General features: G+C 47.6%; 2 non-coding genes across 2 annotated transcripts; one reads left to right on the top strand and one right to left on the bottom strand.

Moving 5' to 3' along the window:
- Positions 1 to 1,213: 1,213 nt before the first annotated feature.
- Positions 1,214 to 1,285, top strand: trnag-ucc (transfer RNA glycine (anticodon UCC)). Its single transcript has one exon. It is a non-coding gene; the product is annotated as a tRNA-Gly (tRNA).
- A 4,265-nt stretch (positions 1,286 to 5,550) lies between these two features.
- On the bottom strand, positions 5,551 to 5,632 carry trnas-uga (transfer RNA serine (anticodon UGA)). The gene has a single exon. It is a non-coding gene; the product is annotated as a tRNA-Ser (tRNA).
- Between the last annotated feature and the right edge of the window lie 1,243 nt (positions 5,633 to 6,875).

Below are 6,875 nucleotides of genomic sequence, written 5' to 3'. Positions count from 1 at the left end.
CCTTCCTAGTTATCCCACTGTCTTTCCGTCTCCCACTACATCCTATCTTTGTTCCAACCCCTCTCCTGACATCATTCTGAAGAAGGGTCTGGACCCGAAACGTCACCCATTCTTTCTCTCATGAGACGCTGCCTGACCCGCTGAGTTACTCAAGCATTTTGTGATACGTTCGATTTGAACCAGCATCTGCAGTTATTCTTCAATAGAAAATTACAGCAGTACCTTATCAATTCGGCAATTGGGCTGGGGAATTATTATTTGAGTTTAATGCAGGAAAGTGCGAGCTGGTGCATTTTGGTAAGTTAAACTAGCGCAGGTCCTGAACAGTAAATGACAGGCCCCTGGGGAGTGTTGTAGAACATAAGGATCTAGGAGTGCAAGTACACAGTTCCTTGAAACTGGGATGTGTAGGAAGGAATTGCAGATGCTGATTTAAACCGTGGACACACAATGCCGGAGTAACTCAGCGGGACAGGCAGCATTTCTGGAGAGAAGAATGGGGGATGTTTCGGGTCGAGGCCCTTCTTCAGACTAATCAGGGGAAAGCAAAACGGGAGATATAGGCAGTGATGTAGAGAGATATAGAACAAATGAATGCAAAAAAGTAGCGATGATAAAGGAAACAGGCCATTGTTAGCTCTTTGGAAGGTGACAACGGGAACCCGGTGCGACTTCCGTGGGGGAAGGATGGAGAGAGAGGGGGTGCAGGGGTTACTTTGTTAGATAAATCAATATTCATACAACTGAGTTGTAAGATGCCCAAGGGAAATATGAGATGCTGTTCATCCAATTTGCGATTAGCCTCACTCTGACAATGGAGGATGCCTAGGACAGAAAGGTCAATGTGGGAATAGGAAGGGAAATTAAAGTGTTTGGCAACCCGGAGATCAGGTAGGTCCAGGCGGACTGAGCGAAGGTGTCCAGCGGAACGATCGCCCAGTCTACTTTTGGTCCTGCCGATGTATAAGAGTCCACATGTTGAAAAACGGATACAATGGATGAGTTTGGAGGAAGTGCAAGTGAACCTTCGCCTAAACTGAAAGGACTGTCGGGGTTCCTGGACAGAGTCGAGGGAGGAGGTATCAGTACAGCTGGAACTGCAACAGTGTGAGAAATGACCCGTCAGGAAAGAGCGCGGGGACTGATCATCAAGACACAAAGCCACCTGGTGCTGGAGATCATTCGGCACCCGAATATACTGCGGCACCTCACAGCGATGGTGGTATAGTGGTGAGCATATCTGCCTTCCAAGCAGTTGACCCGGGTTCGATTCCCGGCCATCGCAATTTGAGCAATTTTACTTCTCTAACATTGGAAATGATAGAAACGAACTTAATACAGAACACGATTTGTGCAGAGCTCGATGGGCAGAGAGGACTGTTACGGCAAATTCACGTGCAACTTCTTAAATCCTCTCGGATCTTTCGCTCCCTTTGAATGTGATTCCATCGCCATTTGGTAAATCCATCAGCGGATCAGCGCCGATTCCTGTTATCATTCTGTTGCAGATTCCCAGAGCAAACTCGGACACATCCCAACACGACAATGCGATCAATTCACACCGAGTAACGCTAATCTCCTCCTCGCCAGCTGTCTTTCTATGTTTCTCCCGTGGAATCTCTCCCCTCGCTCCCCCTTCATTCCGACATAGACTTCTGCACTGAGAGATGTACCATAGACAGCGCAGAAACAGGCCTTTCAGTCCCAAATATCCATACCGACCATCAAGTATCCATCCGCACCGAACGCGTTTAACAGTACCGACTCTATCTTCAATGCCTTGGTGATTCAAGGGCGAGAGATACATAAACACTGTAAGAATCCCCACCACCCACACATCGGGTCGGATCCAGATTTCAACTTCCGTGGACGCGGCGTGGGGATGGAATGACCTTCCGAAGTCCCTCATCAGTAGGTGAACCCCAATCAGGTCTCTTGCAGACTCGGCTCCCTGGACAATAAACCCAATCTTTCCAGTCTCGCCTTTTGACCGATCCGCTCTACCTCGGGCAACATGTTGGTGCATCCCCTGCACCCTCCCCTTTGCACTCTGAGACCCATTCATTCCCTCTGCTCCTCGGGAATATCCCCACTGTTATCCGCGCGGCTGTCATTGGTTTATCATCGTTTTAACCATCTTTACCGGTTTTATTTGTGGATGTGAAAGAAATGTGCAAATGTGGAATGCAAATGCGGAATGGAAAATAAAAGCCGAGTTAAATAGCAGAGGATAGTTTCGATCTATCGACCTCTGGGTTATGGGCCCAGCACGCTCCCGCTGCGACACTCTGCTAGTGAGTATTACGTAAACGAGTGCGTTATGTTGTTCTGTTGTGAACGTTACGTCTTCCCTTGTTTTTTTTTGTCATTTACTCTCCCGACATCATATGGTCCCCCTTGCTTGCCTTGTCTTTTTTTCCTGACCTAGTTCTCTTCTACTGTATTGATCCGCAACTATGACAATTCATTCCCTTCGCAGATGCTGCAGAGCCTGCTGAATTTCTCCAAGTCACGGCGGTGTGCGGCTTGGGCGCAGGTGCTGAGCGCGATGCCTCGCACGTGCACTGTCCTTGATGTTGTTAGTGGCTGTGGTCGCAGGTTTTGGGGGATGTTATTCCAGTGGTCCTGGACAGGAACTGCCATGTTTTATAAGAGGAAATACACACTGATACACATTGCAGCACCTCATGCCAAAGGTGCGCGGTGAATATATTGTGAACTTGATTGGATGCGAATCAAGGGAGCAGCTTTCTCCTGGATGGAGTTCAAATTTCCAATTTTATGGCGAAGAGCGTTTTGGGCAAATTAGGAGTGTTTTACTTAAGATCATGAAAATGCCTTGTGATAAGAATGTGTCGGAAAGAACTGATGATGCTGGTTTAAATCGAAGGCAGACACGCAATGCTGGAGTAACTCAGCGGGTCAGGCAGCATCTCTGGAGAGAAGGAATGGGTGACGTTTCGGGTCAAGACCCTTCTTCAGACTGATGTCAGGAGAGTGGGTAGGACAGAGATAGAATGTAGTCGGAGACAGTAAGACTGGTGGGAGAACTGGGAATGGGGAGGTGAAGGGGAGAGAGGGAAAGCAAGGGGTATTTGAATTTACAGAGGTCAATGTTCATACCGCTGGGGTGTAAGCTACCCAAGTGAAATATGAGGTGCTGTTCCTCCAATTTGCGTTGGCAATGGAGGAGCCCAGGACAGAAAGGTCAGATTGGGAATGGGATGGGGAGTTAAAGTGCTGAGCAACCGGGAGATCTGGTAGGTTCAGGCGGAATGAGCGGAGGTGTTCAGTGAAACGATCGCTGAGTTTGCGCATGGTCTCGCCGATGTACAGAAGTTGACATCTGGAACAGCGGATTCCGTAGATGAGTTTGGAGGAGGTGCAAGTGAACCTGTGCCTCACCTGAAAAGACTCTCGGGGTCCTTGGATGGAGTCGATGGGTGAGGTAAAGGGACAGGTGTTGCATCTCCTGCAGTTGCAGGGGAAAGTGCCTGTGGAGGGAATGGTTTGGGTGGGAAGGGACGTGTTGACCAGGAAATTGCAGAGGGAACGGTCTCTGCGGAAAGCAGAAAGGGGTGGAGATGGGAAGATGTTGCCAGTAGTGGGATCACGTTGGAGGTGTTGGAGGATAATTAGTTTTATGCGACGGCTGATGTTGTGGAAGGCGAGGACAAAGGGGACTCTGTCCTTGTTGCGAATGGGTGGGGGGGGGGGAGCAAGAGCGGAGCTGCGGGATATCGAGGTGACCCTAGTGAGAGCCTCATCTATAATGGAAGAGGGAAACCCCCGATTCCTAAAGAATGAGGACATATCCACCACCAATTTATATTCAAACCACTGTATTAAGCAGAATAATTCGGTAAACCAAAAATATACCCAAATAAAACAGGAATAAATCTTGAATTTTCATCGGACTGAACTAATTGCTTGGTTTCGCGCCCGTATGAACGACCTGGTGCGTGGAATACGTGATACTGGTTTATCCCCTTTATGTGGTCGCTTATTTCAAAATTCAACTCAACGTTGCCAAACCGAGCGCCATTGTGCACACATTAGTCTGAAGAAGGGTCTCGACTCGGAAAGTCATCCGTTCCTTCTTTCCAGAGATGCTGCCTGACCCGCTGAGTTACTCCAGCATTTTGTGTCTACCTTGTGCACACATTAATATTGTTGTGTGTTGGGAACCTCTCCATTCACGGCATTCCAACGTATCCGTAGAATTTGGAGCAAATTCTGTATTTTTATTTTCAGTATGAGCGTGCGAACATTTTGAGGCACTGACCCAACTATTCTGCTGCCCAACGACTCCTTCAGCGAGGTTTTCAATCGCAATTCCATGAATTCATGAATTATTTTTATGTAGGCGAGAAAATATTTTATACTCTGGATAGATACATTTCCGGCCAACATCCATTCCGCGAACCGAGGAACGCATCAGACACCAATTCAGCACAACTAGTCGGGTAAAGACGGAATTTCGGCTTGGTAAACGGCTTCACATAATCCAGTCACTTTGCACAGTACTTTTGTCAGGGGGTTTGTTTCTCTCGAAGCAACAGTGAAAGTGAACGTCACTCCGTTCCGTACTTGTACTGATGGAATCATTTGGGCTTTGTTGCACTAAGTAATGCGTTGGAGGTGCAAAGAGTGCCGATATGGGAAGGAGATAATGGATGGATTGGAGAAACCGAGCGCTTCGGGAACTACCTCCTGAAGCAAATGCGCTGATGATGTATTAACACCACTTCTTCTTAACAGAATTTGGCGGTGGCCCTTCCTGTATCCGACACCATTTCAGTGACCGCATCTTAAACTTGAGGCTTTATCCGTCGCTGAAATCCCCGGCAACCCCTGCAGTGTGTGACCGCTCCGATGACCCGTGGTATCTGACAGCGGCCCGCATCCCGCTCGCATTTGCTGCTGTTTAGCATCTCACTCCGCGTTTTAGTTCACTGAGATTAGCAACCGTGTAATTTGCATCCATTCAACCGAGTAGCGATGGGCTTTCGATAAGGCATTGGATACAGAATCTAATGGCCGTCCCCCATGAAGTCGCCGACTCCTTCCTCCTCGAGACAGAATCAGAGGGGAGCTCCTGGATTGGGGTGGGTTCAGTCAGAATTGCAGACGACCAGGGCTAAAAACAATTCAGTGACAGGTGCAAGATGAATCTACCTTTTGTTCACGAGGTTCAGCGGCCGGTAGAGCGTTTTATTTTCATTTTTCCGTCTTATTTCATCATCGAATTTTTGAATAAGATGAGGGGCACCAAACCATGAGCAAAAGTCCGTTCCCCCACTAGGAATATTTTGAGCCTCATTCCGCTCTCGAAGGGAATTTGCGCCACATATATCCGACAGCACAGTTATCTCAGCTCCCATCACCTGAACAGCGAAGGTAACCGACTGCCCCATTCAGAGGTCGCCAAAACCAAACAGGGGTCCCGATGAATCTGGAGAGGAATGGGTGAGGCCTCATGAGACCTGAAAGTGAAGTAAAACTGTGAGGAGTAGTCGGTCGTTCAGCACCAGGCGCTGAAGATGATGTCGCTGCGAGCAGGGTTCGTACCTGCGTGGGGAATCCCCATTGGATTTCAAGACCAACGCCTTAACCACTCGGCCATCGCAGCTCTCTTGATATCATTTGCTGCACCGCGATTTAGAAAATAATAGCGCTGTGAGAAATCGTAATCGGGGCATATGCTGGTCTGGGTTTGAAATGTTGTCTCCTTTGTTGTTTGTTCACGGAGAAAACGGCAGACGATGCTAAGCAGCGTTCCAATTACACTTGAATAAATGGTTGATATTGCATTGGTTTAGCATGGTTAGCAAAGAAAACGTGTGGACACTGATTCGTTCCTGCCTTCTGTACAAATTAAAAAGAGGTTTCGTACGACCCAAATTTTGTCCATTCCCAGTTATTCTCCGTCATTAATATGTACAACGGCGCGCAGCCGAGTTGTTCAATTTTCCTTATTTTCTGCTATTGTAACACTTTCATATCTGAAGAAGGGTGTCGACCCGAAACGTCACCCATTCCTTCTCTTCAGAGATGTTACCTGTCCCGCTGAGTTACTCCAGTTATTTGTGTCTATCTTCGGTTTAAACCAGCATCTGCAGTTCAATCTTACACACTTTTATATCTCTCTTCCTTTTGTATCAAAGTGGCCCGCAGCCGGATTTACCGATTCCACGGTATTTCATCCGCCTGATGGCTATTCAGTCGTCTCGGCAAGTTCCTTCATTGCTCCCTAAATTACTCCATATGCGTGATTGTAAATGATTCGTTTTCCATTACTCCTGAGAAGTCCAAATGCCCAGCCAGTGGAGAAACGACAGGTCACGTCACGCGGAACGACGAACGACACACCTGTCGTTCAGGTGAGCACTGATGAATGCTCAGTTTTGAAGCTGTTCCCTCAGACGGTTAATTCACCCGATGCACAAATAGGACATGGCTCATTTGAGTGATATCACGTCACTTCACACAATGGGTAAAAGCAAACGTCCATCCTGTGACATGTGTACGTTTAAATCCATGAATCCTGATAGGTATTATTCCCATGGTGTCACCGTAAACACATCAAACCGCTTTCTATCAGAAACTGACGGCTGGTGTATGATGTCACCGATATGAGTATAAACGAGGGACCTGTTGCAAATAAAGATCCTCGTGAGGTAACGGAAGTAATTGGAAAACGATACAACATTAACAATCATTGCAAAAGGACGCCGGTCTGGAATTATTACTTTCGTCTAAATATCATCGGAATGTGTTCTTTCAACAGAGAGGCAAGCGACCAGCTCTGCCGCTGAGCATCATCTAACAGGGCACGGTGAAGTGTTCAGACTAATAATCAGATCAGCAGGGCC

The sequence above is a fragment of the Rhinoraja longicauda genome, chromosome 34 (genome assembly GCF_053455715.1).
Source record: "Rhinoraja longicauda isolate Sanriku21f chromosome 34, sRhiLon1.1, whole genome shotgun sequence".
NCBI classification, from domain to species: Eukaryota; Metazoa; Chordata; class Chondrichthyes; order Rajiformes; family Arhynchobatidae; genus Rhinoraja; species Rhinoraja longicauda.
Note: the sequence above shows the minus strand (reverse complement) of the source record. Positions and strands in the feature narration are given on the sequence as shown.